The 9,892-nt window shown below is 46.6% G+C and overlaps 1 pseudogene; it reads left to right on the top strand.

Moving 5' to 3' along the window:
- Positions 1 to 5,113: 5,113 nt before the first annotated feature.
- LOC131923634 (putative sperm motility kinase W) lies at positions 5,114 to 9,017 on the top strand (annotated as a pseudogene).
- Positions 9,018 to 9,892: the final 875 nt, after the last annotated feature.

The following is a 9,892-nucleotide window of genomic DNA, read 5'->3' as shown; positions in this document are numbered from 1 at the left end:
AATAAAGTGCATCTCTCACCAGCTCCCTTCCTTCCTGTACACAGGGTATCTCTCACTAGTTTCCTGCTTTTTTGCCTGTACAAAAGCCCAACTGGAATGTGACTTCTCTCTGGGGCCAAGATATCTCAGACTCAACATCTCTTAAGGAATAAGATTAGGACAGGGTGCAGTAGAAGTTGGGATCCTTCTGTCTAAGTGCTTAGTGGTAGAATTTTCCAGTTCTTTAGAGAGGGAAATAAAGGTATGTTGATATATCTTGGAGAATCCTGTGTTCAGAGACAGGGAAATTCCCTGGACTCTGTAAGTTCTCTCCAGTTCCTAGGCACCCTACATAGCTAACTAGGAGAGTTTCATGGTGTGAAAAGCATTAAAATAGGAAGAAGGGGTGGGAAGCAACCAATAAATTGTGAATATTGCCATGCATTTAACATTTTACAGTGTTGTGGAATATTTGTTTAGGGTGTGTTACATTCATCTATGCTGTGGAATGTTTAAGGATGCAAAGATGTGTTGCATTCTTATCCTTATTTTTTGTGTGTGGTGCAGCTGAGGATTGAACCCAGGTCCTTGCGCTTGCTAGGCAAGCACTCTACCACTGAGCTAAATCCCCAACCCCAAAGAGTGGTTTTTTTTTTTTGGTTTTCTGACACAGGGTTTGTCTATGTAGCTTTGGTGCCTGTCCTGGATCTCACTCTGTAGGCCAGGCTGGCCCTGAACTCATAGCGATCGCCCTGCCTCTGCCTCCTGAGTGCTGGGATTAAACGCGTGCCCCACCACTGCCCGGCGTGTTGCATTCTTTTATGTTGCATTTGTTCAACTCTGTGAAGCTGTGTTACTTTGCCTGCCTAAAACACCTGATGGTCTAATAAAGAGATGAACAGCTTATAGTGAGGCAGGAGAGAGGATAGGAGGGGCTGGCATGCAGAGAGAATAAACAGAAGTAAACTAGGGTCAAGAGAAGAAGGGGAAATGGGCAAAAAAGGAGAGGAGGATGCCAGGGGACAGCCATGGAATAAGAAGGAAAGAAAGACACATAGGATAAAGAAAAGTAGGAAGCCCAGAAGCAAGAAGTAGTTAAAGAGAAATGGGATAATGGAAGTCAGAAAAGCTGCCTAGAAACAAACCAGGCTAAGGTCAGACATTCATAAATAATAGTGAGTCTTTGTGTATTTATCTGGGATCTGAATGGTGAGCTCCAAAAGAGTTTTTTTTTTTTTAAAACAACTACTATACAGGTTGATTTTATTGCCCTATTTAATCTGTCACCAACACTACCTCAGCATATAGGTATTGGACACTGATGCTACAGAAGTTAAGTAACTGCTGGCTGGGGACATAGCTCACTGGTAGAGCCCTTGCTTAGCAGCAGCCCTGAGCTCACTCTCCAACAGAAAGCTGTCGGGGGTGTTAAGGAGGGGAAACATTCATTACTCTAAGAAGAGAATCACGGATTTAACCCAGGTCCATAGAGCTCTGCTTCGGTCAAGCTCACGTAGGTACTATAGAACTAGCAAGACTAAAAAGGCGATTTCCTGGAATGATGCACTCGGAGGTGAGGAATGTCACTGTCTGGGAACCCCAGGAACATGGGCAGCTGGCAGATTGGGACTCCCTGCACATGAGAACTGCAAGTTCGACTGGACTTCAAGACAGCCCAGGAACCTCATCACATATATGCTATGGGCTGTCACTCTGCTCAATGACACGTGGAAACTACAATCTTCACTTTGTTATACATTTTTTTTTTTATTTACACAAACTTTGAACTGGAATGGCTTCTTGAGCAACCGCTCCCTTTTGGTTTTTGGTCCTACTGCCAAGAAAAATTCCTCAAATTCCTTAGTTCTAAATCTCAAGCGAACACCTGATTAATCTTACCTGTCTGTTTAAGATAGGTCACTAGTTGCTGTCCCCGTCTTGGAGCTGGAGAGAACCAACCTGCTCCTTTCCTTAGTGTCTCTGTGGTTGTATCGGTCCTGAACCTTTGGTGAACTTAGCTATCCTGTACCACTTTATGACTATTTTCATACAACGACACAACGACCGTTTTTGGTAAAGTTTCTCTCAGTTATAAATTATACACAAATTAACAGAGATGTGAGTAAAGCGTGTTGAACCCAAGAAATGCACTCTAACCCACCCCATCTATATCTGTCTCTCTAGTTTCCATCCTTTCTCTCTCCCCCCTTATTTTCTCTCCCTTCATCCTCCCTCCTTCCTTTCCACCCCACTCCCAAACCTTTAGCTCTGAGGTTTTCTATCTTATGCTCATGTCTCTCCCACTCTGTATGAGGGGAAACACCAAGTTTCTCAACCTCAGAAGGATCATATGACAAAACTCTGTATTATTTCCTTCCCATTCTCCAACTGTGATATTTATGACAACCCAGTCAAATCATGCTTCCCATATGATCTCTAAAGTGCCTTGAGTTCACCTGTGCAACAGACACCACTCTAGAAAGAGCTTGCCTGACCCTGCTGTCCATACAGAGCTGCCCTTATTCACATGCTCACCTGGTCCTTCTTCAGCATCCTCACCTGTTCCTCCTTCAGCATCCTCACCTGGTCCTTATTCAGCATCCTCACCTGGTCCACATTCAGCATCCTCACCTGGTCCACATTCAGCATCCTCACCTGGTCCACATTCAGCATCCTCACCTGGTCCACATTCAGCATCCTCACCTGGTCCACATTCAGTATCGTCACCTGGTCCACATTCAGCATCCTCACCTGGTCCACATTCAGCATCCTCACCTGGTCCACATTCAGCATCCTCACCTGGTCCACATTCAGCATCCTCACCTGGTCCACATTCAGCATCCTCACCTGGTCCACATTCAGCATCCTCACCTGGTCCACATTCAGCATCCTCACCTGGTCCACATTCAGCATCCTCATCTGGTCCACATTCAGCATCCTCACCTGGTCCACATTCAGCATCCTCACCTGGTCCACATTCAGCATCCTCACCTGGTCCACATTCAGCATCCTCACCTGGTCCACATTCAGCATCCTCACCTGGTCCACATTCAGCATCCTCACCTGGTCCACATTCAGCATCCTCACCTGGTCCACATTCAGCATCCTCACCTGGTCCACATTCAGCATCCTCACCTGGTCCACATTCAGCATCCTCACCTGGTCCTCCCCATTTCCATCCTCCCGGTCCTCACTCTGTGTAATCAGAGTCTGAGGCAGTGTGGGTTAGAGGAAGATGGCCACGATTGAGATCTAAAGTTCTTTTCAATAAACCTGTGTCTCTCTGCATAAAGAGGTGGTGATAGCCTTAACTGGTTTTGGCTCAACAAAAGAATCCCTGAGGAAGACACACATCCCTAAATCAATCAACGTGAGACTTATACTTTCTTTGATTGTTTTAATTAAATTTATTTATTTATTTTACATCACAACTACAGGTTCCCTGTAGGAAAAGACACCCCCATTACCTTTCATAATAAAGAGAATCTTCTAAGATAGAAAGAAAAATAAAGTTCCTGATCTTCCCTTACTGTAGCTTTGTCAAATTTTATACTTCATTCTGCTTTAGGAGTCATTGGTACCCACCATGCCACTGCCTTCTGGAATTGCCCTCAAAATGTTTCCACCAATGTATTTTTTGATCTGCCTTGATTTATCTTTGTTCTGATAGTACCCTGAAACTGCTTCCATGTGGGAGCATGGAACCTGAGGTATCCAGATTCTGTGTTTCCTGGGACGTATCAAATTTTGTTCCAGAATTAACTGTCTCTCATTCCCTTTGAGGTTAAGAGCTGTAATTTTCACATTGCTAGAACAGTGACGACAAGTTTTTAGAGCAGGGATGAGGAATAGAAGCCATGGTGCAGGAGCAGAAAACCTCAAAATGTTTGCAGGACAAGACCTGGCCTATCATTGAGTGAGGTGTGGGGTCAGAGTGCCAAGGGTCACACAAAGGCATGAGGACATGTTGCTATAGCAGCAAGTCCTGGTGTTGCCCTTCAGGCTGTGCTCAACTCTGATTGGTCCAATGGTGGCTAGAAGCTGTCCTCTGAGGGTCTGCTCCAGGGCAGTCCATTGAAGGAACCTGAAGTGATGCTGGCCACTAAGTTCAACCACACTGGTGACAGCCATGATGGCCACCCAGAGGAGGTAAATGGTGATGCTCTGATCTGGGTTGACTAAACCCTGGGTGTGGAACTCTGTCAGAATGGACCCTAATACCGACCTGAACACATGACATGAGTGAAAAGGTAGGAGGTGCCTCAGGATGGAGAATCTGAGGATATAGACTCTCTTAAACAGAGTTTGGCCAGGCTTGTTCCACAGGGGGCTGGAGAGAAAGCTCACCAGAATTGCTTTTGCCATGGGCTAGGACACCAATCCCCAGATCCCTTCATGAGTCATTTAAAGGTAGAGTGAACATTTGAGAACATACTATGTGAAGTCATCTACCAAGTCCATATCCAGGCAGCGGCCACTGGCAGAAACCGTGGAACAAAGACCATGGAGCAAGACTCGGCTGCCCCCTGCCTTCCTTAAGTGTGTGGTCAGAGGCATTCCTTGGACAGACATGAAAAATGTCAGTGTACCCCAGATCCAATACTAACATCAGCCTGAAGAAATTATTCTACCCAAGTCGAGCTTGTTCAAGCAGTGTGTTTACTGGAGCTCCTTGCAGAGGTATGGGTCAGGATCACTTATAACAAGGTTGACTCAAGGGCAGCTGCATCTCTCCATGCCTGTCCCAGCACTGGCCTCAACTTAGAAGAGCTGCGTTTCTGGAGCTCTCTGACAAACTGGATATCTTGCCATGCTGGTCATTGTTGTGGTTCATAGGCATCCCAACTGGGCAGGACTATTTATGCCTTCTTCCTCAACAACCTCCTTCTTAAGCCTGAAATGATCTGAGGTACTCAGCCGCAAAGGTCTCTGACACATCATACTGGCTTAGACTTCTGAATAAGTAAATATTGGCCTCTTTGACCTACTGAGGCAAAAACTACTAAGGTGTCTTAGTTTTTGTTTTTGTTTTTTGTTTTTTTTTTTCTGTGATAAGACATCATGATCAAGGCCAAAAACTTATAAAAAGAGTGTGTTTAATTCAGCCTCATATTTTACACAATTAGTGTCCATGATGTTGGAGCAAAGACATGGTGAGGATCAGCTAAGAGTGCACCCACACCCACAAGTAGAAGGCAGAGAGGGAATCACTGAGAAAGGCATGGGCTTTGGAAACCTCCAAACCCACCCCTAGTGAGACACCAGCTCCAACATGGCCACTCCTCCTAATCCTTCCCAAGCAGTTCTATGACTGGGGACCAAGAAATGAGCTTATGAGCTCAGGGGGATCATTCTCATTCAACCATTCCATAGATCGTTAGCATTATTATAGGAGAAAAACGGTCCTTGAGGGAAAAGTAGAGACAGCTACTGTAGGTTAATGTGAGCAGTGTGCTGTCGATTTCTTGTTCACATGGAGCAGTTGTGAGTGAAAAAGCTGCAGCATGTAGGTCCGTGGTCTGGGTAGCAATTTTATGTCTATACTCCAGGGAGCAGATTTTTGCAACCTATGGGACACAGATGTACCTGTGTTGTCTTGCTTTCCAGTTCTTGGGTTGAGATTTTCCAAGTACCTGTCAGAAGAAGAGCAACATAGGGCCTCAACCTCACCCCTAGGCCTGCTTGTTCAGAAAGAGACCTCAGGAGTAAGTATGTGGTGCTTCTTAATATAGTTGGGTGGGCAACACTCTGAAAATTAACCTACTCTGTCATCACCGGGTCTGGGGGCACAAAAATCCTATCCTGGAAAGCACAGAGAAGCATCTGTGCTACATTTTTGTCAGAAATGCCCCTTCTCCAAAGGTCACAGCATATGAATGCAACCTGCATGTCCCACATCATGATAGCATCTATTTTGACTGAATAACTGAATGTGCTGGAAAGGAATCTTGATGGCTGCAGGAAAAAAAAGCCCAGAAACAATCTGAACGTGAACAGTGATCAAATACTGCCACAAAACAAAGCCTAAAGCACCCACTTGGATGCACACAGCAAGGTTAGAGTTGGACACTAGGCCTGAGCCCTTCAATGCTCCATAACTCTTTCTCAGAAAAGGATCTGATGAGAATGATGGGTGGAGTCTGGGCAGGATGCTCCCTGCGTTATGAGCACTGACCACCTCCCCTGCTTAGGGAACACCATTCATAGACTGCAGGAACACATCCTAATAGTGGCAGCCAAAATTCCAGGTCATGTGCCTGGGCAGCTGAAAACCCTCAGTCACCAACTTTAGGCAGTTGCACCACAGAAGTCACCCACTACAAGATAATCAGAAACACCCATGGTCCACCAAACATGTACAAAGTTCACAGACTCTTCCAAGTGAGACCTGCCCAGGACACACCCTCTTAGCTGTGCTCTGTGACCTTGGATGTGACTCAAACATCATCTGTGCATCAATGCAGAAGAGTAATTCTGAGAAAAACACGGGGATATTTCTGACCCTGAAAGACTCTGCAGAACGTTGGGCTTATCTGAAGGACTTCTGCAAAGATTGGGACCCTGGCCATAGACCTTCCAATGCCACACAAACCCCTCCCCTTCTGCTTTTCTCCATAAACCAAGAGCCAGTGATCCTGCCCTTGACCTTTTAGGCATCTTTTCTCAAATTGGCACCTGCCTGAGGACACATCACGGGGTAAAAGTGTCTTCTTGGTTTTCATTTTCTTCTGTTGTCCCATGAAGAGCCACCAGATTGTACTCAGGTCCCCTGAGGCCACAAAAGACTGTCCTTTGCATGAGATTCAGCAAACTCTCAGAAGCAATGCCCTTGGCACCTGGGCAGCACCCTGATTTGCAAACTGTTTCCACACTGAAATAGTCATTGCAGAGGCAGAGGAGGAGAAGGAAGGCATGCCTTTCAGGATGCTTTTGACAACTGCTGCTCAAATGAGATGCATACTGGTATCTTCCCAGATTGAAATGCAAGGCCCTCACAGCTGTGTGATAGTGTTTAGAGACAGGCCTTCTGTAGGGAGGCAGGGACAGATTTTGTCCTGAAGGCAGGCCTTTCAGCATGCACTTAGTTGCAGCTAGAAAGAAGTCCCCATCATATGGGGACCCAAGATGGGCAGCCTGTGCAGAGCAGGAAGGGACCTCATAGGAACCCCCTCATCTGTTACCTGATGAATAGGAACTGTAAATGTTTTCTCCTCTAGTCCCTGAGCTACAGCTGAGGGGCTGAAGCCCAGGACACATCAAGGAAGGGAAAGAGGCCCAGCACAAAGCAGAGCCTCTCTCAGAAGAAGCCTGACAGAGGATAGAATGTCTGACTGGGCAAAACAAGTTTTCCATGTGCTCACAGGGAATCCACTGGCAGAAAAAGTCAGACTCCTCCCAAAAGACAGAAAATTAGAGGTGCTTCAGGAGACTACACAAGAGAATCAGGGCTTGCCTGTCAAGAGTGTGCATCTTCTTAGCCATCAAGTGTTGCCATGGCTTGACATCTAGATGAAGAGGGCAATGTGAACCTGGCAGACTTTGGTATCTCCACCAGATGTAGAGCTGGCACTATAGTGTAAGGGCAATGTGGGACCAAGACCTTCAATGCCCAAGAACTGGTACTGGGAGAGGGCTACAATGGGAATAAAGCAGATGAGTGGAGTCTGGGTGTGCTGCTCTACTTTATCACTACCGGCAACCACCCCTTCCAAGGAGACACCATGGAAGAGATCCAGGGGAAGATCTTCACAGGCACCTATGATATTCCAGCTCACGTCTCTGGGCAACTGGAAAATTTAATTCACCAACTATTAACAGTTGCCCCAGAGAAGAGGCCCTCCATTGAAGACCTTCAGCAACATCCATGGGTTATGAAGTGGAAAGACAATATACCAAGTGAAACCTTGCCAGGTCCAAAGGTCCTAGACACACTCTCTGACCTCGGCTTTAATATGAATGACGGTTTGGAATCTCTCCAAAAAAATACATACATTGAGTTTATGGGACCATACCTCATCACCAGAGAACAGGCACGCAAGGGGCTGACGCTTGAGCTCGGCTGCACCACCTCAGTCAAGCCTGTGGACGCTGGAGCTGCTCCTCCTGCGTCCCTAGCCTATCCCTCTGTCTCTGGTCTTCCCCAAAAACAGAGGGCCAGTGAGCCCATCTTTGTCCTCCTCCACACCCAGACCTCACCACAGCACCTGCCTGCTGTGCCCACAGCACCAGGGCAGAAGGTGGCTAGAAGTGCCTCCATGCCTCTATGTTTTCCCCAGAAGATGAGCCCCACTTGTAGCTCTGCCCCCTATCCAGAGCTGTGGCTGCCCCAAGTATCTACAGCGGCATACTGGAAGAGGAAATGACCAGGCACCTGAGTCGGACCTTGCCATGCAAAAGTCATTTCCTCTTCTGAACATGGGGTGTTTCCGACTTTCCTGTCAAGTGTGTGCTGCTTTCTTCGGGCTCCAAACACATAAGCTCATTTTATGTTCACCAATAAAGTGGTTCATCTGAAAGAGACAACCTGTAGAGCCCAGTGAGGAATTGGGCACTCAGGTATTGCCTATGCTGGCTTTCCAGTATACTTTTCTTTATAGCATCACTATGTTTCAGACTTCATTTCCCAAGCTGCCTATTCTATTTTGTCATGCCACTACAAACTACCTTTCCCATAGTGTCTCTCATGTCCACCACTTCCATTTCCCTTTACATGGCTGAACTTTCTAAAGTCACATTTCAGCTTTAACATGGGAGGTCTGAGTCAAGAATTTTGCTTTCACCACAGGATTAAGGAGATGTCTGTTCTCCCAGGGCTGGCTTTGTTATATGTTTTCCTTTGCTGATACTTTCCCCGGAGTGAGTGGTGCATAAGTGCTTTTGTGCCCTAAGGAAAATTCCTGGGTACTTGCTCATCTCCCCAGCTAGTCAGTAAAAAGTAGTGAACACATTCAAAACAAAGCTTTCCTACAGTTCCTTCAGAGAGACTCCCTCCCAGACAGCTCTGGGTTTGGTCCCAGCTCATCCATTTCCTCACAAACAGCCAGAGGCTGAAGGAAAAGGCTGAGTCCATCAGCTGGACAGCAGAAGAGCTCCCAATTTGGAGAGCCAGGCTCATTCACCCAGGAGACATTTAGAAGCTCCTTCTGCAGTCAGGGCATTATGCTTGCCAGGATTTCCTGAGCCCACAGAGACATCATGGTGGGGTCCTGCTCAGGGTTTTGTAAAGTGTGGTGTCCTGTCATTTTTCTGCCTTCTGTATAGGAATCGAGACAAAGAGGAACAGATGTGCAGAGTGTGACAACCTCCTTGTAAGTAGTCACCACTGGAGCACACACCAGGCTGAAGTGATGGAGTGAGCTGTTCCCTTGGGACACTGCACATGGCTGGAAGCTTCTAGGGGACTCCTGGAGAGGACAGAGTGTAACATTGAAGGGCAAATGTTCCTGGGCCCTAACATGGAAACAGTCACTGTGGACTATATATAGCCTGCTGTGATTGGTCCATTTCTCCCTCAGACCTCACTGTGAGGGATGTGTTTCCTGTGTATAAGGCTGTGGGCTGACAGCAGTTCGGTCCCTACAGACCAGGGAGCTGATTTCAGTAACCTTGGAACTTTTTCACTGCTATCCAGCTTGTTATTTGTTGAGTTGCGGCTTCACAAAGATCTCTCTGCACAGGATTACAGTGAGCACCTAGCCACATGACCTGCCAGCCCTAAAAGAAGAACCTGAAATGTCAATACATTTTCCTGCTTACCATCGGCCAGGGTGCATTTGGCTTTGTGAAACTGGCTTGTCATTGCCTCATTGTCTCACAGGCACCCAATATCCATAAATGTAATAGAGAACATAGAGCATGGCATTTGCATATTGTGTAAGAAAGCGACCCTGGATAAACTATACCATCCTAATAT

This window comes from Peromyscus eremicus, chromosome 13, assembly GCF_949786415.1.
Source record: "Peromyscus eremicus chromosome 13, PerEre_H2_v1, whole genome shotgun sequence".
NCBI classification, from domain to species: domain Eukaryota; kingdom Metazoa; phylum Chordata; class Mammalia; order Rodentia; family Cricetidae; genus Peromyscus; species Peromyscus eremicus.
Note: the sequence above shows the minus strand (reverse complement) of the source record. Positions and strands in the feature narration are given on the sequence as shown.